Raw genomic sequence first — 24,859 nt, forward strand, 5'->3', positions numbered from 1 at the left:
TTTTTGTAGCTTTTGGAAACATGCAGTACTTTTGTATTATCTATTGTTATCCTATACTGCAATAACACACCCGAACTTCTTGCTACTCTCAGATGTAACTTAGCACCCATTGGGTGAAGGACATTACCCCAGGGCAGATCTACAGTACCTTCTCCTTTGTGGAGCTTCTTAAGCTCAGATGCACACAGGGCAAGCTCCTTGTGTGTCCTACAAAGTCTCCTTCATGCTCCAATTATTAAACAGGTAAAACTTCATCTGTTATTGACATATGTGCCTCTTTCACTTAATGAAAGCCAATATTTGTGTATTCTGAGCAATCATCAGTGTCCAACATATTGCTATACACATAGTGAAAGAAGTAATACAACATTTCTCAGTCTCAGTCCATTCTTCCTGACATTAATAGCTGAGAGGTGGATGCTGTTGTGCCAACTCCAGTCCACCACACCATGATTGGCCAGCTGCACTGTATTGACCAGGATTCTAATTTCCTGGATCCAACAGGAAATAGCCATGTCTTCCATAGATTTCCTAGGGATATATGAAGACATAGGTGCCATATTTGTGACTTCTAGATTTAAGAATGTATAGTTAAACTATTATAGAGAATACTTCAAATAGAAAGCTATTGATTATTTTCTAGAATGTGTATAGCTTCCACCCCCCCCCATATTTGCTATTTTGGGTGCTAAAATTAAGTCATCTTTAACCTTTCCTTATGTAGGGAAAAAAGGAAATCAGTGACAGATCCATGGCTCTATAAAAAGTGAATATTAAACTGGGGGGTGGTTGGGAGATGAGAAAAAGGAAACAGAGAAACAGAGAACTTAATTGAGGCTGGACAGAAAAATTTGAGGCATAAGAATTCTCCCCTGAAGTACAGGTGCCGGAGGTCAGCTTCTGAGAGGAACATGCCCTGCATGCTGTGCTTCATGAATATGGGAATTTCATTCACACTGAGTCAGTCAGAAAGAAGAGGATGCGTAGACACCAACAGGACAGAGAATTTAGTGGAAGCACAAAGAAGACAAAGGCGAAAGTGACTATAAATACCTAGATGCTACACAAACCCTAGAGAAGCAATGGATTTGCATTAGATCTGAGCAGGGAGTAAAGAGAATGTCTTTAAAGAAACAAAACTTTAGGATGATCGGGGGTTACAAAGTACATAATACGATCCTGGAGTTATTTATAGATTACAATGAATTTCTAATGACTATTATTGAATTTCTATGATGGTTCTGGAAGATGAGCAGGTCAGAAACTATTATTCTACTGGGGGAAAAAAAAAACTGAGGTTCCTAGCCCTTTAAAATCACACTGGAGCCAGTGAGTAGAGGAGGGATAATGGGCCCACAGGTCTATCTGCTTCTTCACTCCTCCCTAGATCTTTGCTCTTCTCATTTGCTTCCATTCTTCCTTCTCTCCTTCCTCCTCACCAACAGCAATTTCTGTCATGAGACTGAGTATATGTGAATCTTCAGTTAATAATTACAATCCTGTACCCTTAGCATCATGGTTTTGAATACACAGCTGCAGAAGAAGCTATAGAAGTAAAGAAGATGAACCACATTTCAATAGAAAGAACATGTCAATATGTAATTTACTTTTTTGAAACAAATATGTAATATAAACATACATGTTGTCTTTGATTTCTTTTTCTTTTTTTGCCTTGGGGATTAAAATTAAGCACAGTGAGAAAATCTGATGCTATGAGTCTGGCTTATTTAGGCTTAATTGCTTATACTTTAACTATGATGGAACTCCCCAAAGTTTTCTATGTACACATCAGTATACTAGATTCTGCAAATACTGTGTATGATTTTAAACTAAAACCAAAGAGTTCCCCCCACACACCTTTTTTTTTTTTTTTTTTTTTTTGGTTGTTTGGCTTAGGAAATTGCATTTAGAAAAACCCCTTTGGCCAGAAACACTGTTGTACTCTAAATGGGAAACTTGTATCTTTCTTGATAAAGACAATTTTTTTTTCTTTCTGTGTGGAACTAAACTATTCTCTAATTCCCCTAGTGGGACTTGAATTAATATAGTAGAACAGAGTTTACCCTCAACAGCTGCAACTTGCACCTGTGCAGTATTTTTTTTAATCCTTTTTCACTGCAGTGTGATAGAGAAAAAAGCAGGGGAAATGCTTTATGGGATCTTCCAACTGTGATGCTTAATGTATTATTAGGAACAGAAATCCTCAGTGGGATTTAACCATGCCTACTAGGAATTAGGCTTAGGGAACCAAATATGAAAAGTATATAACATTTTTTTCTAACCTACACTAAGTTGGGCCTGGGGATCCACAGTGGTTTTTCTGGTTTCTCCCCAATCTGTTATCCTAGGTTTCCCCAGTAATTCCATCTTCTGACTTCTGTGATCCACAGCCTACAGGGCAGAAGCATTTGCAACACCATACTGGCATTGCATGAGGATCATTGGCTAAGACAGAGCACACAATCAGCTTTGCTGTATGCCTGCTGCACGCATCATTAAGCATTAATGAAATGTTCCCTAATTGTTTCTCATTCCTGGTTTGCAGGCTCTTTATCGCTTGGTACTTCTGTGTGTGTGTAGCTACTCTTGAAGTCAAGCTAACTTTTCCAACTGTTGAGAGGGCTGGCACACACCTCTCTGTGGAATAAACAATATTAACCTACTATGATTTGGAAGGCAAAAGAAGGAGTAAGAATGTTCCTGATCACGGGCATCTAAACAACATTTTCAGTTTTGCTTTTAGCTGCCAATTATTTTACTTCTGAATTGCAAGTACTGCCATCCACTCTTGGCTTTGCATGAAGATCTGTGCCAACTATCAAAAACATCTTATCATCATTCATTGCTATTTGAAAAAAAATTTCAGTAATGGATGTGAATAAATGTTCAAGATTTCTGAGGAAACTTCTCTAAAGAAAACCTTGCAAATAATGTATTTTAAGAGAAAATTGTTTGGAAAATACAGAAGATTATAAGGAAAGAAGTCGACCAATTTGTACCATCACACAGAGATAAAAGCCATTCATATGCTTGGTATAATATATTTTGAAAAAAAAATGTTTTGGATATGTCTCAGCAAAACAAATTTCTCCCATCAGAAATAGAAATAATGATCATCTTAAATGTGTATGTTGGGAGTAGGAGGAAAGTTTTATTGCTGACTGTTAGAAAAAAATTAAAAGGTGCAAATGCTAATAAAAACTGTCACCATGCTTGACAATTTAATAAGGGGAGATTATGAGTGCATTATTATCTTAGCAGAATATTTCATTTCACCCAGGATCTCCCCCATAAGACCCAAGTGGCAAATCTAGCTTAGAATTCAGTGCCAATTTTTATACTGGATATATTTGGGGAACTGCAATCTCCAACTGCAGCAAACTGTTCCTGTTGACCAAGTAGTAAAATAAAATTCAGGAAGAGTTAGTGGTGAGTTTGCAAAATTCAGCAACCTCAGGAGTTATTAGACAGAAAACTTTTCATTTTTAATGAGGGCTGTAGGGGATTTAGGCACATAAATGAATGTGGTTCTGATTAAAAATATCAGTCACATATTGCATGCAAACATTTAAACTAAGGCCAACTTGCAATAAAGTTTCAATGGGGTCAGGCTATGTCAAAATTCATTCTTTTTTTTTTCTTTCTTATATTTTTTTTTCATATTGGGGATTGAACCAAGGGCCTTGTGCACTAACACTATTTAACACTATTTCGGCCTGACCTACACCCCTAGACCCTCAGAATGTGACTTTAAAGAATTCATTTAATTAATATAAACTCATTAGCTAACAAATGAAGTAATTATCAATTAAGTTTAATTTATCTTGAAATATGAGCATTCTTTCCAGAACCAAAATTATCCATAGAATATATGTTCCTTTAACATTAATTCTGCCAGTTTTAGGTTACCAAATTTCTCCTTTCTCCTCCTGATTCCCTACTGAAGTGTCAGCCAGCCATATTTTTTGATTAAGCGGACGTGTATGCCTCTTTTTACTTCATCTGTTGTTCTGTGGCTCCCAGGGTTGAATGCGTATGGCAGGGCCCAGTGAGAACACAAGTTGGTGGCCAATATTGCCGCATGCCTGTCATTTCTCCGGCTTATACTGCACAGATGAGTGGGTCTGTCCTTTGAGTGATAGTGGGGACAGGGCCTGGGAGAAATCAGAGTGACAACTTAGCTCAAAACAGACCCCCCTTCATCACAGACTGACGTGCTTCAGAGGACAAGTGCCTACAGTAGACATTTCCACCACATCCACGGGCTTAAAGGTATATATTTACTTAAAGTCACAGGATTTTCAGATCTTCATGGGAGGATGCTAAGTGAAAGAAAACAGCACCTCCATGAGAGAAGAGGTGCTTGTGACTGGTAAGCATCAGACCAGCAGACCAGCATCTGCCCTTCTGTCCTCTGGCTGTCAGGTCTCCCCACAGCAAGGTTCTTTCTATGTTCCATTTTTAATAGCTCTGGACCAAGGCAGCTGGACTATTGGGTACCTTCTTGTTGTGACTAGAATTTTTCTCTTCTTTTTTTTTTAACAGTAGAGTCTCTCTTCTACCACTGAAGTCACTGAAGTTCATCAGTTGATTTTACAAAGAGGATTTTAAGTAAAAAAAAAAAAAAAAGGAATGGCTTATTCAGAATAATTTTACCATATTTGGGGGGAAAAGTCATTCAAAGACTAGATCCTGTTGATGTTGATTTCTCAGTATGTTTGTTGATATAGGATCTCTCAGTACATCCATAAAATAGGTACTCAATCAATGCATTTAATTTAGTTTAACTGTTTCCTTGAATTCAGGTAGGCAGTAGGGCAAAAAAAAATAGAATTGGCTGAAGAAACTGTCCATGTCAGCAAAATTCAAGTCTATGGAGAGTATGGAATAACTCTTCCCACGAAGAAGGTTGTGTATACGGTAGACAAGTACTTCCAGCTGTACTGTCTTACCTGCCCTTCAATTTACCCTCCCCACCCCCCACCCCTGTCAGACTAGGCAATATAAAAAGAAAGGTGTTAAGAGGCTGTTAACAATAGAACTGGGAAGGAGAGTTCAATCCATTCCAGATGTAGTAGTTGACACCTTGTTTTGACTTTGTTCTAAGTCTAACACCTCATACATCATTGACAATGGGCCAATCAGGAATCATACCTGGTGATTGAGGTACCATGATTAGGTGCTAATAATTAGGGCTAGAATTCCTTTGACTGAAGAAAACATTTTGGTAGTCTGTTTCTCAGAGCATCACACTAGATCTTTTTTACCTGGCTTTGCAATTATACTTTCTTGAAGCCAATTTTGCAATTATGTTTTTTTTTTCTTCTTTTGTTTGCCCTATTTGGAAAAAAAACATATCTGTACTTTGTTGTTGTTGTTGTTGTTTTTCTTCTTTTCATTTTTTTTAAATCTACCCAGTTGGAAACCACAAATATGATATTCTGAACTATACTATAGACCTAGTTTACCAACAGGTATGAATTTAATAATTTCTTTGTAGAATATGACAAGAATGAAAAGGCAAAAGAGTTTTTTTGTATTATAATGAAGGATATTTTGAAAGAGCTTCAGAACCCCAGGACTACAGTATGAGAACCACTGTATTAAAAGATATTTTCATGATTATACTCACCAAGAGAGTTTGGAGCATGGATAATGGAGGAGGTAAGGAAGGAATGGAAGCTTTAGAAGAGAACTGAGAAGTATGAAGATGGGAAAATGACAGAGGAAATTTCTTATACTAGAAAAAAAAAAGGACAAATCAAGGTGGGAAAGAAGACACTGACTAAAATATACAGACGGCAACTATCCTGTTCAAATGTGGTGGTGTTGATGCAGTTGTTCAGTCGGGAACCAGCCTAAGACAGGTACAGATTATTCAGGGTATATTCCATGTATATGCACTTTCAGAAACAAAATATTATCTAAAATTCAGACAAAACCATTATTCTTGAAAACTCATCCAATGGATTGTAGAGGGGAAAAAGTATAGCAGATCATTCAATAAGTCAAGACCCTTATTAAAATAGAAATGAAAAAAATATCTTAACTTAAACAGTGAATCCCTAAACTTAAATGAGATTGTATAACTACATTAGAAATTCAGAGTAGAACTCATTGAGAAGCTGACATTTAAACAAAGACTTTGAAGAGGTGAAGGATGTAACCTTGTAGGTAACTTAATGAAGAGCATTCCAGGCAAGGGGAAGAGTCAGCATAAATGTTGTAGATGTGGAAAATGCCTGGAGTATTTAAAGAAAACTATCAGGAATTCAGTGTGACTAAAGCAGAGGAGCAAAGTAGATGATTGTGGAAAATACTTTTAGACAGGTAACAGGGAGCCAAAGGTCATTATAGAAACTTTGACCTTTGTTCCAAGTGAACTAGAAGCCATTGCAGAATTTTGAGCAGAGGACTAATAAGATGACACATTTGATGATTCAGCAATAAGTCACGGAGGGCAACAATGGAAAGAGACAAGTGAAAAGCTATGCCCAAGAGACTCTGAGATGATCGTCTTCAATTCTTTCCCCTCTCATATTAAGCATGTGGAGCTTTTCAACATGAAGAACATGAATCTTCAAATCTGGGATAGAATTATTGACTTGTTTGACTAAGAAGATGAGATAGAAAAAGAGGAAGGACCCTAATAAGAAGTCCTGCATTCCTGAACTAACTTTTCTTGAAGCTCACTCATGGGATGCTTCAACTTAAAACTATGTTACTTGAAACCGAGCCTACATGGAGAGTCTATGTGTACAGGGCCCTGCTGACAGGTCCATCTGATCACCACTTACCAGCCAGCATCAACTGCCAACCAAGCTCATACACCATCTAATTGTAAGTGCACTAAAGACCCCAGTGAGAACCAACTCAAATAGCCACGTCAACTCAAAATGTAATGAAGAAAGGTAAAATATCACCTAAGTTCACAAAGATCTGGAATAACTACAAATAAATGAAGCAAAAGCTATTGCTTAATTCATAGAGAGGTACCAATAAAGAAATGAGAATAGTCTGGCTTTTCAGTGCAATTTATATAGAGCAAAAATTTTCATCTGACTGATTTATGTCTAAGTAGATGTGAAGAAAAAGCAATGACTAAGAATATCTACAAAACATTTTACCAGAACAATAGAAAGGTAGAATTTGCTACCAAATAAATTTTTAGAGAACTGTAGATGGAATAATTATGGGGGAGAAGCAGCCTTTTTCATATATTAACTTTTTATTTGTTTTAATTACTTCTACATAACAGTAGAAAACATTTATGCACTTTGATATAGCGTATACAGATGGGATATAATTTCTCATTTTTCTGAGTGTACATGTTGCAGAATTATACTGATCATGTAGTCGCATACATACATAAATTAATAATTCATCCTACTATCTTTTCTATCCCCACATCCCGCCCCCTCCCTTCCCATCACTTCTCTCTACCTATTCTAAGGTAACGCTATTCTTCTCTAATGCTCCCAGCCTTATTGTAAATTAGCATCCGCATATTAGAGAAAACATTAGACCTTTGTTTTTTTTAGGATTGGCTTATTTCACTTAGCATGATATTCTCCCACTCCATTTATTTACTGGCAAATGCTATTATTTCACTCTTCTTCAAAGCTGAGTAATATTCTGTTGAGTATATATACCACATTTTCTTTATCCATTAATCTGTTGAAGGACGCCTAGGTTGGTTCCATAGTTCAGCTATTGTGAATTGAGCTGCTATAAACATTTGTGGCTGCATTACTGTAGTACGCTGATTTTAAGTCCTTTGGGTATAAGCCAAGGAGTAGGATAGCTGGATCAAATGGTGCTTTTTTGAGCATAGAATTTTAAAAGGAGTGATTTAGGAACTTATTTGGTAAAAGCAAGTAAGGTGGGCAAAATGGACAAATTAAATCCAGGAAGATTAGTGGAAAACTTATCTGGATAGAAATGTAAAGAGAATCTGGCTTTCTTAGGAATAGCTACAGGAAGTAAACAAAAAAGAAGAAAAAGTGTAAGACAAAAAAAATGTCCAAAGTGACAATGTCAAATGTCAAAGAATGAGTCATATAATTTGATCATAGTCTATGAAGATAGGCACAAAGACCATGTCTAGGTTTCTATAATTTAAATTAGATAACGAAGGCTTCAGTAGAAATGAGAAATTTATGAAAGTTCATGACATATTCAAAGTAAATTGTCCTGAAATAAATGGGGAAATCAGAATCGTGTATATTTCTCTTTGTGGAGAGGAGCCACCATGGATTATGATTTTGTAATGTGTTTATCAGTATATTTAATTTTGTACTTATTTACTTTCTTTCTTTGTAGAAATGAAATGAGAGATTTTTGGATTCTGTTTGTTTTCAGGAGGTAGGTAAATTTGTCATTTTTCTATCTTATTCCAAAAGTGTTCTGATTAAATGTTGTGGCTTTATTTGTAACCCAGAGGCACTTAAAACATTCAAGGAAAATCCGTATCTTAACAGATTTTCAGCATAATCACCATATACTAGTGATCCAAATAGATTTGAATAAGCTTTGGTTAAATATCAAAAAGTTAATATTCTTTCATCACAAAATCCCCAGCCCGCTTTTGCCCTTCTGAGTAAAGAAAAAAGTAAATATAAACATGTACAAAAGATAAATGATTAAAACAACCTAAAAAAATTAAAAAGCCAGTTTCTCAATAAAGAACAGAAAGAAGAGGGTCTTTTATTCTTTGCTTTTATAATCACATTTCTGGTGTGCTTTACTGAAAAAGGAAGGGTTAAGAGGGAATGTAGGAAGCAGAAGTGGAGTTAGTACCATGTTGTCAAATTTCAGGAAGGACCGGTGCATCTATTTGCTGTTTGAAATTCAGTTTTCATTAGCAACATAATTCTCTATCTGCATGTAAGCCTGACTCACTTTTACTGTCAGTTCTCCAAGCAGTTTTCTTACAGTCATGGGTGGTGGTGATTAATTTTTCCATGCTCTATCTTCCCTGTGAGCATGATATCTGCTACTTGCAACTAAATTTTAAATCTGAAGGTTAGCACTTGACATAGGAAACTCAACTTAAACCTGTTAATACTTTATATGCATGCACATATAAATATTGAGTCTTAAGATGTGTTAGTATGCTATTTTTGTTATGCCCAAGTAACACTGCATGGGAATAGATAATGTTCCTCAGTAAGAACTATATACCAAGCAGTTTTTAAAGAATTTTGCACCTATTACCTTTTAAAGTCTTAATAGGAAATGTATAAGGTAGACACTATTATCTCTATTTTACAGATAGGCAAACTGAAATCCATAAAGATTAAGGAACTTGACAATGTTACACAGTGAATAAATTGTAAAGATTTAAACATGAGATACTGGCCGCAGAATCTGTACTTCTACCTCTATACGGCACTGATTATTTATGCACAGAAGAGAAGGAAAAGATATGTGTTAGAAAACAAAATAGTACAGAGAAAAATCAACACTCTGAATTATGAGACAGTTATAGAAATTTCCCAAGGCCCTACGGAGAAGACCTCTTAACTGGTTGACAAAAAATATCAAATGAATCTGGTATTCATTACATCCAGTGGGGCAGTGGAAAAAAAAAACTGTGCAGTATATTCAGACCATGAGATAGTGTTTAGCAACTGAAAGGACAAACTACTGGTGCATGTAGCAACTTAGATGAGCTAAGTGAAAGAAACCAGTCAATCATAAATGGTTACATACTGTATGATTCTCTTCCAGGACCCAGGAATAGCAGAAGACAGTGACTATAATGGATAGCATAAACAAATATTGGTGTATAATGGAATGTTTATGAATCCTGATTATAGTGTTGGTTTCACATGTCTTAAAATTTATAGTATTGGGGCTGGGGCTGGGGCTCAGACATAGCGTGCTCGCCTAGCATGGGCGAGGCACTGGGTTCGATCCTCAGCCCCACATAAATGTAAAATCAAGATATGTGTCTACCTAAAACTTAAGAATACACATTTTAAAAAATTTATAGTATTAATGTATTGCAATAAAATATATCAATGAAAAAAAAAAGAGAAATTGTTAAAATTCCAGTAAGGGAGGAAAATGCAGATTCAGTATCTTGGTCACTTTCTCAAACTTGATCAAGTTGCTTAGACTTTTATAACTTCAGTTTCTCTCTTTAATTAACCATTAAAACACCTAGCCAGCAGCATATTATAAAGGCAAATTCTCTGAGGTGCTCAGCACCGTGACTAAAAAGTAGAAAGTTCAATGAATGGTCATGGATACTGTTCATTGTCTTGAGAGGAAAATAAAAGTAGCTTCCTTTGCTCTATGTCCAGATTCTCCCAATTACAGAGTAGGATGATCTGGTCCTAAGAAAGCAGGTTCTTTCAAAAGTCAAAGTCTGCAGGACCTTTTTCCGGGGTTCTCATGTGGTGATTTTACTGTTTTCCATGGAAGCACATTATTCTTCTTACACCTGCGTCAGGAATTCTGCCAAAGCAGCTGCAGGTGACACATTCAACCACAAGAACTGAAGATTCATCTTTCTCCCACCACCTCTGATGCTACTGCCTTGGGTTGCCCTTCCCTCTTTTTCTGTCAGCCACCAGTCCCAACTTCTTCTGGTTGATGAGATCCAGCACTGTCCTTCTCTGGAATTGTCTGAGAATCACTATGGGGAAGCTCATGCAGCTCCATGACTGCAGTCCTTCCAACAATCAGTTAAGCAAATAGCAGATCAAGATATTTGCCAAATAAAATCCAGTTCTCAAAGACAGGCAGCCATAACCAAAATACACTGCAAGTCTGCTATGTGCCTGAACTTCTTGGTACTTCATAGGCATTTTTTGATTTCTTCAAAATATATCTATAAAACCAGCAACTTTATGTCTAGTATATGAGAAAAGAGACAGATGTAAAGTTACTTTCCCAAGGGAAAGTCACTGATATTGGAGCTGGGATTTGAACTTAAATGTGATTAAAATTCACTTTATCTTCTGTAGGAAATTTTACACTGCACAAAAAAAAAAAATATGTTTTTTTTAATATTCCACTGAAAAGTAAATACATGCAAGGATCATTAACTATTTTAGGCTAAATTAAATAAAATAATATCCGCACTTTTTTATTAGTTTGCTATTTCCTGGAGAAGGTGATGATTTGACTTTCACCAAATTAAAGTTTAGGTGATAAAAAAAGGGATTTAAAGATATTTTTTTCTTTTTAACTTATAATCTTACAATCTATCTTCTATTACCTTTTATTCTTCTGTTTTTCCCTCTTTCTCCTCTTCCTCAAACCTTTCTTGTATTTTTTCCTCTGTCACTAGTATTATTATTAATCAATGCCATTTCTTAGAGTCAAAATATTTTTTACTAAGATATGTGAAGATATCTTGGATAACAACAAGTAGAATTACGGGTAATTTGAGAACAATAACAGGAGCATATTTATTTCTTTTCAAGAAATTAACTGTGTGATGTTGGTAAAGGAAATTTTAAAATGCAAGGAGATAATGTCAGATAATTTTTCTTGTGAGTTCATGAAAATGATCAATGGAAGCATTATTACAGATGGTATCAAAATGATAATTACAAATGAGATAAAGTCTGGAGAAAAGCTCACCCTCCTGCTTTGCTATGCAGTGAATACACAAATATTGTCCAGTTGTAATGGTACTTGATGAAACTTCTGTTCATGCCCATAGTACATGAACCAAGTAAGACTCAGGTACCTGGCAGCAGAACTTTAAAAAATTTGAAAGTTGTTCAATAAGAGTACTCTTTCACATTGCTTGACCTCATTTACATATTTAAGATGAGCTAGAAAATTACATTTCTATAAGGTGTTAGAGAATAATATTTAAAATTAACACTGATAACTCAACATATACCAATAACTAGCTAAGACCTATATATCTGTTTTCATATTCAGGTCTCATAATGACTAGAGATGATTTTCATCATTTGCATAGTGAGAGAAGCCACTGAGCCACCTGTGCTCATAATTATTCTATATTGCTTCTCCTGGGGAAAAAGCAGCTACTGGAGCCACCTTCAGTGACTTCTGATGAAAGATCCTATATATGTAGTCTACCCTACTGTGTAAAGAATTGCATTTAGCCACTCAAATGAGATATTTGCTATGCACTCCTTGAAATTTATTCTGAAAGTACAAAAGGCTTTGTTTGGTCATTGCCCAAATGCATTCTTGATTATTCTTCAAGCCAGTTTCCTTGTATGGGTATTGATGATGAGATTTGCGCTTGCAGAAATTCTGCTGATATGCCAACAAAGACAAGGAGACATCTTAGCTTCAAGTTAGTATCATCCATAATAATTGACCTTGTACTGTGAATTTTAACTGTTGAGCAATTGAATTTCAGACTCCAAGCAAAAGAAAAGATTGTTACATGGGTGTAGTACTAGCATTAGGAGGTTGCACAGATGTGGGCAAGGAAGAAATTAGGTGTTATACCATTCATTAGTTTTGCAGACATGAAGGTCATCTGTAAAAAATCATTTACATGAACAGAATGCAATTAGAATTCAGATAATAAGCTGGCTCATCAAACACCAAGACAAACACATTAAATTCCTTCTCGGTATATCAATGTAGCAATAACATCAGGCATTTTGGAACAAAATATAATGGATCAAATTGTGACAGTCAAAACAGCCAAGTCCACAGATACTACTATCAATGTTTTTCATAGAATATAAGACAAACTGATAATTACTAATTCAGAAAAAAAAAGCACTGGCTTTGATATAAAAAAGATTTGGCTAACTCTCCAGGACTATTATGTTGTGTGATTATATGACTGTACTTAAAGACCAGTGGAGATCTGTATTTTTATTTCCCCAGTGATATAGAAAATAAAATTTTGAAATGAATTCACTATAATAATTTTAGTCTGTGGAAGGAAAAAAATAAACATGTGTCTGTATTTTCAGAGCTTTGTCACAGAATCTTGCAAATGCCTGGTACAGAATCAGGAATCAACACATATTTGAATGAATAAATGATTAAGACCCTCTAGAAAACATAGATACTAGCATGCACTACAATGAAATTTAATATTAAAGGAGATAAGTGTCCCTATGTACAGAAGGTACTCGTGAAAAAGTAGTTATACATCATTAAGTTATCCTAATTTATTGTGTTCCTTTTGCCATCTGACCAATTTGTTAGGCACCAAGCTACAAAGGTGAAAAGTTATTTTTCCTAAGTCCACTAGGAAAGGACTTATTTGAGAAGCAGTAATTATATCATGCTATAATTAATTTTAGAATGTGGGTTTCGTGGCACAGAGTCAATGCATTAAATTAAGTCTTGGATATTACATTATTAAGGGAAACCCTAGTTGGTAAAACTAATGAGTTCCAAATTTCAATAGCTTTGCATGCAGGTGTTCCCAGATGGCAGAAGGTGGTTTTCCTCTGTGTGTTATTCAGCCATCTGCTTCCTCAGCCATCCTCTGTCATGCTTCAGTGCGATATCCAGCTGGAGGATGTGGGAAGAGAGCAGGGAAAGGACACCACCATTTCTCAAGCACCTTAACTGAGAAGGCATAAGCATGATTTCTGTCCACAAGCCATAGCGAAAGCTAGTTAAAGGATTCATCCTGTATGACAGGAGATCTGAGCTTCAGACTCTGATCTGGCCTATGAAAATTCAGTGGATGGATAGAACCATGTTTGCCATAGGTCTCTACAGGAGGCCAACACTGCTGGACTGGAAGAGTCAGAGGGGCCTTCACAAAAGTGGTGGTACATGAACTGAGACTTGAACCATGACTAGGCATTATCCTGAAGGATAAGCAAGAAGGGGGTCCCAGGTGAAGTGAACAGCATGTACAGTGGCCTGTGGGCTACAGAAAGCAGGTGCAAACAGGAAAATCAGGGAGTTGCATCTTGCTTCTCCATTAATTGTGCATTAGTGAGTGGTGGAGAATGGAGCTGAGGGTGAAGAGCCTGAATATCACTGTCTTAACACCCTATCTCCTCTTTCGATTCCCCTTCTCCTTCAGTATTCTCATTGACTGGGTCTAGGTCCTCACAAACAATTGTTCTCATTCTTGCTCATTCATGAGGATAATCTCCCTGCTAGACAGGGCCACTAAAGGGAAATCCTTCCTATTGAATGATTGACCTTTTAATTCTCCCAATTGACTGTGTAGATAAAGCCTGGTCATGTGTCTCAGCCAATTGGCCCTCTATTGAGAAAAGCAAAGCATGGTTCTCTCACTGCAGCAGACATGACTGGAGTGCACCAAGGACATGGGCCAGCGCTGTGCATATAACATCTGCTAATTAACTGCCTTTTGAAATGTAGAAAGTTCAGTGTGTGGTGTCCCGGTATTGTGTTTCCTCATCGATACCCTTCAGCCAAGAGAGCACAATCCCTGGTGACAGCAATATGTTCATTTATTTTTAATATTCCATGACCTACTCAGGGTTGTGGCCTCATTAAAAAACGATTGATGTCGTTGACATAAGCCTGTGAAGTGTCCTTGTTGTCTGCATTTAAACATGATGAAGGAAAAAAAAAATGAAAGAGTTGCCCTAGATCTTTCCAAGACTGTAACAAAAACTGACAAGAGTAATTGTTCGCTACTTCAGGGACATACAAAAATAGATAACCAATCAAATGAGGTCAGTAAATTTTGCTTCTGCTATATATGGGTGGAAAAGTTGCTATTTTTAAAGTTTTAAATTACTAACATTAATGGGAAAAATCTGGCTTCCTTATTAATTTGACTTAATTAATTTTCTGCATTATACTAGGATTCTAGGATATGTAAAATCTTTTTAACATCAGGTTATGTATGTAAATCCCACAAATGGTCTTTTTTTCTTTCTTTCTTTTTTTTTTTTTTTTTGATCTCTACAAATACTGTACGAGGAAGACTCATGAATAATGTGCATAAGTCTGCATGGATCAGACCAAGCTTCTAAATACTGACAGCTGTCAAAAATGTGACTATCACTAGATTGTTTGAAAATTTACAGACAGTTACAGTAAAGGTATTACTTTAAACAAAGTATGTTTTTATGTTTACTGGTTATTGATGGCTGATATTCACAATAATATGTTTCTTCTAAGATATTTCTTTTTCCTGCAGAATCTTCTGAATGATACAGGAAACAATTGCATCCTGCTAAGTATTATTTTACTAATAATTCTGTTGTGGGATAAATTAATTACATATAAGAAGCTGGACGGCAATGTTTGGTGTGCATTTTAACCCTTGAACTCACTGACTGTTTAAGGCCTGGCAGAGAGAGCTGAAGGTGTGGGACCACAATTGCCAAAAAGCCCAAACCGCTGACTTTGAGAAATTCATGGTTTAATAGAAAAGACAATATGTAAAACAATTGCACTGGATTTGCCTTAAGTGTTTAAAAAAGAGAGAGAGTACATAGCCCTTTGGGTATAATTAAAGAGAGGAGAAATAAAATTTCCTTGGAACTTTTAGGGACACAAAAATGTGGGTTAGAACCTTAACTCTATCTCCATCACTCTCTTCTCCAGTCTCTTGTAGATACTCAAATTGCAGGGTGTTAAGAGGTTTAAACAGAATAAATTATGCAAATGGCTAAACTGGTGCCTGATCATCTTATATTCCTCAAAATGTTAGCTCTTTGTTATAGAATCACTAAGAGACATGAGCAATATTTCAAATGTGATATTTAAACATAAAAAAATATTTAGGTAGAAAATATAGGGAAGAAGACTATTCTAGGCAAAGAAAAAAAAAAGCAAATGTATAAAGCAATATGCAACATAAATTTGTGACATGGGATTCCCTTTCCTTTACTCTAACTAAGCAAAAACAAACCACAACAACAACAACAACCGCAAAAACAACAAAAAGAAACATTGATTTTCTGTTTTAAGAAGGAAATGCAAAAAAAAATCCATAATGAAAATTAACTGGATAGTTTAGAAAATGCTTAGGTTCAGAATCTTCTATTTTATAAATGAGTACACTCTGATCTCTTAACTCACTCTAGACTATCAGACTAATTAAGGAAAGTTCACCATCCACATGCACTTACTCCTACCTTCAAAACCTAGGCTATTTTCACCTCACCAAACTTGGGTTACGCTTTGACAATTCTAACTGATATGGTACTAATGACAGAATTTATATCATTGAAAAGTATGCAATCACTATGAAAACATTCAAGTTGATCATTTGACTGAATTTCTCTGACTGTATTTTATTTGATACACTAAAAAGAGTAAGGAGGTATAATTATTCCCATGTTGAAAGTAAGGCTCAGAGAGAGAGCACATGTATAAAGTCACTAATTTAAAACTTTGGGGTCACCAGCTAGCAAGTGGTAAATTAAGAACCATCTCAGTCCATTAAGCCTGCTATAACAAAAATGCCATACCCTGAGTGGCTTTTAAACAACAGAAACATATTTCTCACATTTCTGGAGGCTGAAAATCCAAGAACAAGGAGCCCGTGAATTTGGTGTTTAGGAAGCACTTAGTTCCCAGTACATAGATGGCACTTTGTTTGCACATCTTCAAATAACAGCAAGAGTGAGGGAGCTCTCTGGCATCTCTTTTATAAGCCCATTCATGACATCCCTGCCCTTAGAACCTAATGACCTTCCAAAGACTCCAATTCCTGACACTATCATCCCAGGGATGAGAATTTTTTTAAAAAACAGGTAGAAGTCATTTATTTTTCATGTGCTTTTTATATAATATTTTAAAAGATAAATCTCAAATATCATTCTTTGACTCTTCTACTCTAATGCTTCTGTTTTGGCCCAATGCACTCAACCAAATACACAAAATCACAAAATAGATGTTGATATCTTTGAAAACATCTCCACAAAGACTTGTGTTAGTAAAATATGAGATAAAGTGAAATAATCCCTGTCCAGAAAGACAAATACTGCATGTTTTCATTCATTTGTGAAAGTTAAATTAAAAAAAAAAAAAATGACTTCACAAAAGAAGAGTGGAATAGTATTCACTAGAGACTGAGAATGGTGACAGTTAGAGGGGACAGAAAAAGGAAGAGAATTTTAGATAAGAGGAATTAGGGGCTGGGGATATAGCTCAGTTGGTAGAGTGCTTGTCTCACATGCACAGGGCCCTGGGTTCAATTCCCAGCACCACAAACAAAACAAAACAAAAAGATAGGAGGAATTACTCTTTATGTTCTATAGCAAAGCATAGTAATTATAATCCACAGCTATTTATGATACATTTCTAATAACAAGAAGAGCCTGAAGTTTCCCAACACAGACATAATAAATGTTTGAGAAGGTGGAGATATTAATTACCTTGATTTGATCATCACACATTCTATATATGTATCAAGTTATTGAACACTACCCCACAAATATAAACAAATACCATGTGCCAACTGAAAATAATAACAAGCCTCACATAGAAAACTAAGATGTGTTGTTGGTTGAAGAGTCATTTGTTCATCAGATAATTAAGGAAGCACCTACAATGCACTAGGTGTGAGAATTTTAACACAGCAGTGTGCGGGGAACACAAACATCAAGGTCACAAAGAGAATCCAGGGCAGCTCTCTCTGATTCCAAACTCTCTTTTCCCAGTATACTGGATGCCATTTTTGATTTATAATTTGGTCAAAACCTGTCCCTAATTGGAGCTGACTACCTCTGGACACATCTAAGGATCCCTTCGAGTGCTTTGTTGTATGTATCACTGAAGATGATCAATAATTCTTGTGGTCTTTTATCAGCTTCTTTGTAGAAAGAACTGCACTTAAATAAACCAATCAAAAATGGAAAAACAAGCACACGCTGAATGACAACACGAGCCAGGCAATTGACAAAGTAAAATCTTTCAGCATCATTCCCTCCTGTCTTACATTTAAACTCTTCATGCTGATCAGAATGTGTTTCTTGGAGATTATTTTGGCCAAAATGAAATAGGCAGTTAGCACAAAACTAACCACAACCTAGACACTCAAATTTCAAACTAATTATTCTCCCCTCTGCAAATATATTGACTGAAATTTAAAAACAATATAAGAGAATGAAGGGAAATGGAACTTAAATATGTCTAGAATCCTTGTTGTCTATTTTTCTTATTCAACAAAACTCAGCATTAATTAAGCACTGGCTGTGTGCCAGAAAGACTTATAAGACTGCATGCATTTCCTTCTGCAGTCCGTACACCATCCCTAGCAGGCGTTATCAGTGCCCCCGTGTTGTAGATGCGAAAATGGAGGCACTAACAGGTTAAATCACTGCTAGTATTGGTGCAGCTGATAAAGACTAGAGCTAGGATTTAAATCCAAGCAATCTAGCTTCAGAGTCTACACTTGATTTCCTCTCCAAGTGCTCATTTGGTGTAGACTATATAGTGGGCACTGTGCCAATTGTGCTTTCGCTACCATATAATCTAAACCATTTTTTTTTCTTTTGCCTACTGGCCACTTACATTGGAGACAGATCAGGTAACTAACCAATGAAACACATCATCCGCTTCTCTCCCCTGTCACCCTAGAAACTTGAAGTTTGGATAGGAGTGATCTCTGCAAAGGAGAAACTAGTGCAGAACATACTTTTATGTATTCTAAGTGTCTTGTGCTCCCAAAGTAGCTTTCAGTTAGGGGTGCAAAACAGATAACAAGGCATGCAACCTTTTGAAGTCCAACCAGATGAAGAAACAATCAATGGCCCAGCTGCAGAGCTCAGACCTACAAAACTCCTCTGCCAATTCCCAGTCATCCTCCCAGGGAGCCACATTGTTCTCATCAGCATGCTCCATAAATTTTGCAGTAGGATGCAAGCCGCTGGCTGGAAGCAGACACTGATTGAAAAACCTAGCCCCAGGCCAAGTGCTCTAAGGACAGAACTTGGGGCTTTGGAAGGAAACTCCAGAGCTGTTGTTTCGCAGATTTGTCAGCGTTTAGAGATCACAGGAGAGATAGAGAACACCAAGATAAGGCTAATTCCCCAAGGGGAAATATTGTGGGGCTGTGATTTCATTTTCTTTTTTTTTTAACTTTGGTCAAGCAAAAATAAAATTCAGTATCAGGCATCAAGCATATTGTTCTTGGTAGTTACGTAAAAACATGTTAAAGAGATTTGGTCTGCCAGGTGCTTTTGTTGTTGTTGATTTTCCTTTTTTTTTTTTCTTTTTTACCTCCCAGTGAACTTTCTTTTCTACCTTCAAGCAACAGAGGATGGCCTCCACTACAGAAACCTAGCTTTCTCTCATTAGAGAGTAGCCAAGGGCTCTTTAAACTAATAAGGCAGGAGAAAATCACAGATAAAACAAGATAGGATATTCAGGTGCAGATGACAAGAGAGTGCCTTAAAGGGTTTATGTTAATAATTACAATCTGAAGATAGGAATCAGACCTCTAAAAAGAAAGGCATTTTATGATGTATTTAGAGGCTTTCAAACTGTTCTGCATAATAATGCCAATTTTTCCATCTCTTCCCCATAAACATAACAGTATTCAAAAAGCAAAAGTAAACTCTGTCCCTCTCTAACAGAACAGAGTCATTTTTACAACAGGAAGAAAATGAAATAAAGCACACACTACACAATACAGGCCAGTAGCCTGTTGGGATCCTGGTGGGCAAGACTTTGGATCCCAAAGGCAATTTTCCTTAGTCTATTAGGAGAAAGCCTACAACTTCCCACCTTCAATCTGTGCCTCCTAATTCCAGGTCTTTTCTTTATCTTTCTCTCTCATGGTGTTTGTTTGTTGCTTCTCTTTCTGTTTTGTTTTTACTACACTCCCAGGTACCCATCAATGGATAATCAGTTGTTCTACCACACATCAGCCCTCCTCTGTGCATCTGTGGATTCCACATTCACTCATCCAACCCACCACCAATCAAAAATATATTTTTAAAACAATGCCTTCCTGTAGTCAACATGGGAAGACTTTTTTTATTATTACTATTCCCTAAACAATGAAGCATAACAGCTATTTATATAGCATTTATATTGTACTAGGTATTACTGGCAATCCAGGAATGATTAAGGGGATATGTGTAAGTTACATACAAATATGATAACACTTTATACAAGGCCTAGAACAACCCAGATTTGGGTATCCTAAGAGGTTCTGGAACCAATCTCTTCTGGAGACCGAGGGACAACTATACTTCACTTTTGTTTTTACTTATTCATGCTGTAATTTACCCAACAGATATCTGGAGACAAGAGTACTAACTGTTTGTAATGCAAAAATGAATAAAAATAGGTTTCTGATTTTATCAAATCATACCAGTATAAAAATAGACATATGCAATTATATGTCATCAAGAATTATAGTATCTAAAGTCATCCCGTGGGGTCATGTATGCCTGGCCTTGAACACTATCCTTTTCACTTACTAAATACATTGAGTTTCATTAAGGTGCTTAAGTTTTCTGAACCTGACATTTTCATCAGTAAAATGAAGATAATAATATGCATCTCATAGGTTCGAAGCAGGGATTAAAAAAAAAATGTATTTGTGGTATTTAAAATGTTTAATGCCCATCTTGAGGTTCAAAGGAGGGAAAAAATAAATATAAGCATTTAGGTATGGTGGTAAATAACATAATAGATAAATGAAGTGTTGTTGATAGAGGAAAGGAGGACTAACTCAGCCATGGCTTCCCAGGAGAGGTGAAACTTGAGTAAGATCTAAAGAAATCACAGCCCAGGATGTAAGCAGGTTGCAGGGAGTCCTAGGGGTGAACACTACACATAAATACATAGACTTGTAACAGCAATGACCAGTGATTATTTGTGTTGGAGTGTGGGTTCATGTTAAGTGATTGAAGAAAGTCAAATAGGAAAAATGAGTTGGGAGGAGATTATGAAAGGACTTCTATTCCATACTGAGGAATTTTAATCTCTGAAAATGAGAAGTAATTAGAGTTCTTTCAGACAAGGAATGAAATTCCAGAATAATGCTTTAGAAATTGAAATATGAAACCCAAGTCTTGTGTAGACAGTGGATAACAGTAGAGAGAGACTGGAGGCAGGAACACCAATTCAAAGAAAAGAAGAATTATCTATGAATAATATTTGCATTTAACTTATATATAATTTACAAAGTATAATATTATAAGATTACATAAATTTGTGTAATAACATAAAATGAATAAAACCTCAAGCCAAGCAATAATAATAAAATGAAAGAAGGTCTGAGACATGAGAATAAAAGAACATACACCACTTCGTGATTGACTAGAAGGAGGGGCTTGTGGACATGGATGTGTCAAAGGCATTCCTGAGGCTATCAGCCTGGCAGACTGCATGTTACCATGCTTTATCATTCCAGATGAGTGGCCAGAACAAGGAGCATAGTGGATTGGATCACTATGCCCTAATGATTTAGGGTCTCCCTTTGGCAGGGGGCTTTGTCATGCCTCCCACTTGAGGTACTTTCCATAAGTGTCAGGAGTGGTTAAGTGTCTTGCTTTAGTGGATAGAATGTAGATCCCAGGGTAGGATGACAGCTTGAGGCTGAGGCTCACAGGCATCTCTTATTTCTGTTCAGATTCGTATGCTCCAGGGAGTCACCACGAGAAGTACATGTGCCAGGTACCTTTTGGTCCAAGGGGAAGGAGAAAGCACAGGGTGTGTGCCTAAACCCAATCCCAGTATGGACAAAAACCCAGACACCACACCCGTTAAAACCTACCCAAGTCATAGCCTGAAACAAATCTCCTGAGCTCACTGGTAGATTGATGAGTCAGAAAAATAAATTCTTTCTGTTGTATGCTTTCTTGCAAAAAAAAAAAAAAGTTACACTGTATTGCGGTGGCAAAAGTCCCATTAATACAATGAGACAGCAACAATGACATTTGAATATCTGGTTCTAATTTGTTCCCAAGGCCCAACTACCTCCCTATGCTTGGATTCTCTCAACCGCCACAGAATTACTCCAATTAATCTTTTTTGTTTTCTATTGTTTTCTCAAGCTGAGTAGAGTGATTTCTATTATTTGTCACTCATTGAATCTGAGTATACTTACAGTTCTGCAGAGATATGTTGACTCTTAATTCTCTTTCCAGATATAATAGAAGAATAATGAAGCCACATGTTGGGCCAGGAATTATTATACATAGGAAAGGACCATTGCATTAAAGATTTAGTCAATTAATGAATGAATTAACTAATGTTGAGTGGATTCCAGAACTGCAACCTTATATTTCCTTAAGCCAGCTAAGCATCTTGAAACCATGTTTCATTGATGAGTAACAAAGGGACTGAATTAAAGAGCCTGGGTAATATAAACATTTAAGATGCAGTTAAATAAAGAATAGATTGAAAAGGAACATGAGTAAAGGAGAATGAGAGAATGTGGTTAAAGCAAAAGAAAATGAGACTCTTATGAAAGAGGAAGTGATAAACAGTAGCAAACACCAAAGAAATGTCAACAGGTTAGATGAGCATCAGTGGACTCAGGTGGTGAGTGAATACCCCCTGAGCAAGAACAGTGGTGAGAGGTCTTCTCAGAGAACAAGTACTGAAAGAAAAATCCTTGCCAATACTGAAAGACATTTGCTTTGTTTCTTCAAGGGAGAAAAACATCAAATAAATCTTGGTAAACACCACTGTTTTCATCAGATTTTTTGCTGCTGTGACTAAAAGACCTGATAAAGACAAGTTTAGAGGAGGACACATTTATTTGGGGGCTCACAGTTTCAGAGGTCTCAGTTCATAGACTCCCAGCTCCATTCCTTGGGGCTCAAGCTGAGTCAGAAAACCATGGCAGAATATTGTGGCAAAGGGAGGCAGCTCAAAGGATGATCAGTAAGCAGAGACTGAGAGCCTCTACTCTCCAGATATGAAATATCAAAGACACACACCCAATGCCCAGCCACACCCTACCTGCCTTTAGTTACCACCCACTTAATCCTGTCAGGGGATTAACTCACTGATTGGGTTAAGGTTCAAATAATTCAATCATTTCTCCTCTGAATCTTGTGTTGATTTTGGGGAACATGTCACATCCAAACCATAACAGCCACATATTATAGCCCCCCTTTTGAAATTTCCAAAGTATATCAGCATATTAAAATGCCAATAGTCTTTTACAATGAGAAGAGTGTGTATGTGTGCTTAGGTTAGCTTTCAATATACCTGACCATAGGTGACTTTATGTGAAACAATATCCAATTAATAACCAATTATGTATCACAGAATAGTTGAAATCATTCAGATGAAGATTTGTTCTCTTTATTCCAGGACTCGGAGGGGTCCTTGGCACACCAGGATCTTTTTTTTGGGGGGTGGAGTGCCGGGGATAATGAAACCCAGGGCCCCGGGCATGCTAGGCAAGAGCTCTAACACTGAACTACACCTCAGTTGTACTTTTTCACTTTTTTTTCTTTTTGTTTTTCTCTCATTGTACCTATTTCCTGTGGCATCTTATTTTCTTTGCTTCAACTATTTCCTACTTTAAGCAGATACTGACTCCAAGAAGCTATAGTTGCTATGGTCATTAGTAATTTTGTCCCTGTGCCTAAAACACCTGACAAGAACAACTTAGAAGAGGAAAAGTTTATCCGGGGGTCAGGGTCTCAGAAGTTTTAGCCCATAGTCACCTGACGAATTGCTCTGTGCCTAAGGAAGGCAATGCAGGAGGAAAGCTGCTCATCTCTGGGCACCCCAGAAGCAGAGTGAAAGCAAGGACCCAGAGACAAGAGTTCAAGGACACAGCCCAGTGACCCACTTCCTCCAGCCACAACTAACTGCATGCAGGTACCACCCAGTTCATCCCTTCGATTTATTTATTCATCAAATGTATTATTCCACCAATAAAGTTACCTCTCCTAATCTCATAATTTCACCTCTGAGCATTTTTGCATTAACTAATCCATAAACTCTTTGGGTGGGACACCTGGAATCCAAACCTTAACAATTGCCTTCCAGAAGTTCTTCTGAGCTCTGTGATTGACATGTGTCTACTTTCTGGAATTTTGCACTTGATTGTTATACAGAAAAAAGAACTATTTGTCTTATTTCCTTTTTTCCTTTCCCGTTAATATGGATGACACCCACGTATACCTGAGAATCATCCTCAGTTTGTCCATCTTGTTCTTGTTTTTACTCTTCAGCATCCCACTGAATAACCTCAAAATACTCTCGACTTCAAGACTCAAAGTACTTGGAAGTCTTCATCTCTTTTCATCGATTGGTCGGAAAAATTCAGATGAGCTTGAGTTTCTTGTGATTGTGCCAACGACCCCAGTTTATTGAGGAGCAGAGATGCAGAGGCTGGATGAGTGAGCAAGAGAAAGAGGAAAATCACTTACAGGTGTGTCACAGGCTGACAGGCACCATGTGTAAGGGCTCAAGGTACTGGGAAGATTCTGTAGAACTAAGTAAAATGTACCTTAAAATGGTACCTGCAAAGGATGGTCAATGAGTCTTTGTTCCTTGTCTCCCTTCCACAACCAGTTGAGAGGGTGGCCCTAGGAACATTAGGTTTTCTGAAATTCTGGGCTAATCTACAAATATGCTCTGAGGCAGAAAAGTTGAATTAAGTGGGGCACTTGAAGTTATGTGCTGCTAGTTTGCAGTAACTGCCCATCCAAGCTGTAGCTAAAATCAGTGGAGTTGGGGGAAAAAAAAAAAAGAGTTTGCTAAAAAGCCTTTTAATTGCTCTTGTCTCTCTTGACTTGTCCCTCTCCAAACCATTCTTTATGAGGTCTCCAGATAATGATTCTTACATTTCCATCCATTAAGGCTACACAAATTTCTTAAGTGCATAGTATTTACCAGACATTGTTTTACATGTTGGTGAATTGGATCAGTTTTTAGTGTCAGGGAATTTTGCATTTTAGAAAAAAAAAATGATTTAAAATAAATAAGTGGCCAGGGTTGTGGCTTAGCGGTAGAGTGCTCGCCT

At 36.8% G+C, this 24,859-nt stretch overlaps 1 long non-coding RNA gene across 2 annotated transcripts in view; it reads right to left on the bottom strand.

Annotated features, from left to right (window-relative positions):
- The window catches only part of LOC124078795 (uncharacterized), a 91,609-nt gene that overhangs the window by 56,150 nt on the left and 10,600 nt on the right, over nucleotides 1-24,859 (bottom strand). For both annotated transcript variants that reach the window (XR_006847056.1, XR_006847055.2), the window contains exon 2: nucleotides 24,016-24,225. This is a non-coding gene — a long non-coding RNA (uncharacterized LOC124078795). The remainder of the gene's footprint in view (nucleotides 1-24,015; nucleotides 24,226-24,859) is intronic.

Source organism: Marmota monax, unplaced genomic scaffold, assembly GCF_021218885.2.
Source record: "Marmota monax isolate L192 unplaced genomic scaffold, Marmota_monax_Labrador192_F-V1.1 WCK01_AAM20220418_F8-fsc00009, whole genome shotgun sequence".
NCBI classification, from domain to species: Eukaryota; Metazoa; Chordata; class Mammalia; order Rodentia; family Sciuridae; genus Marmota; species Marmota monax.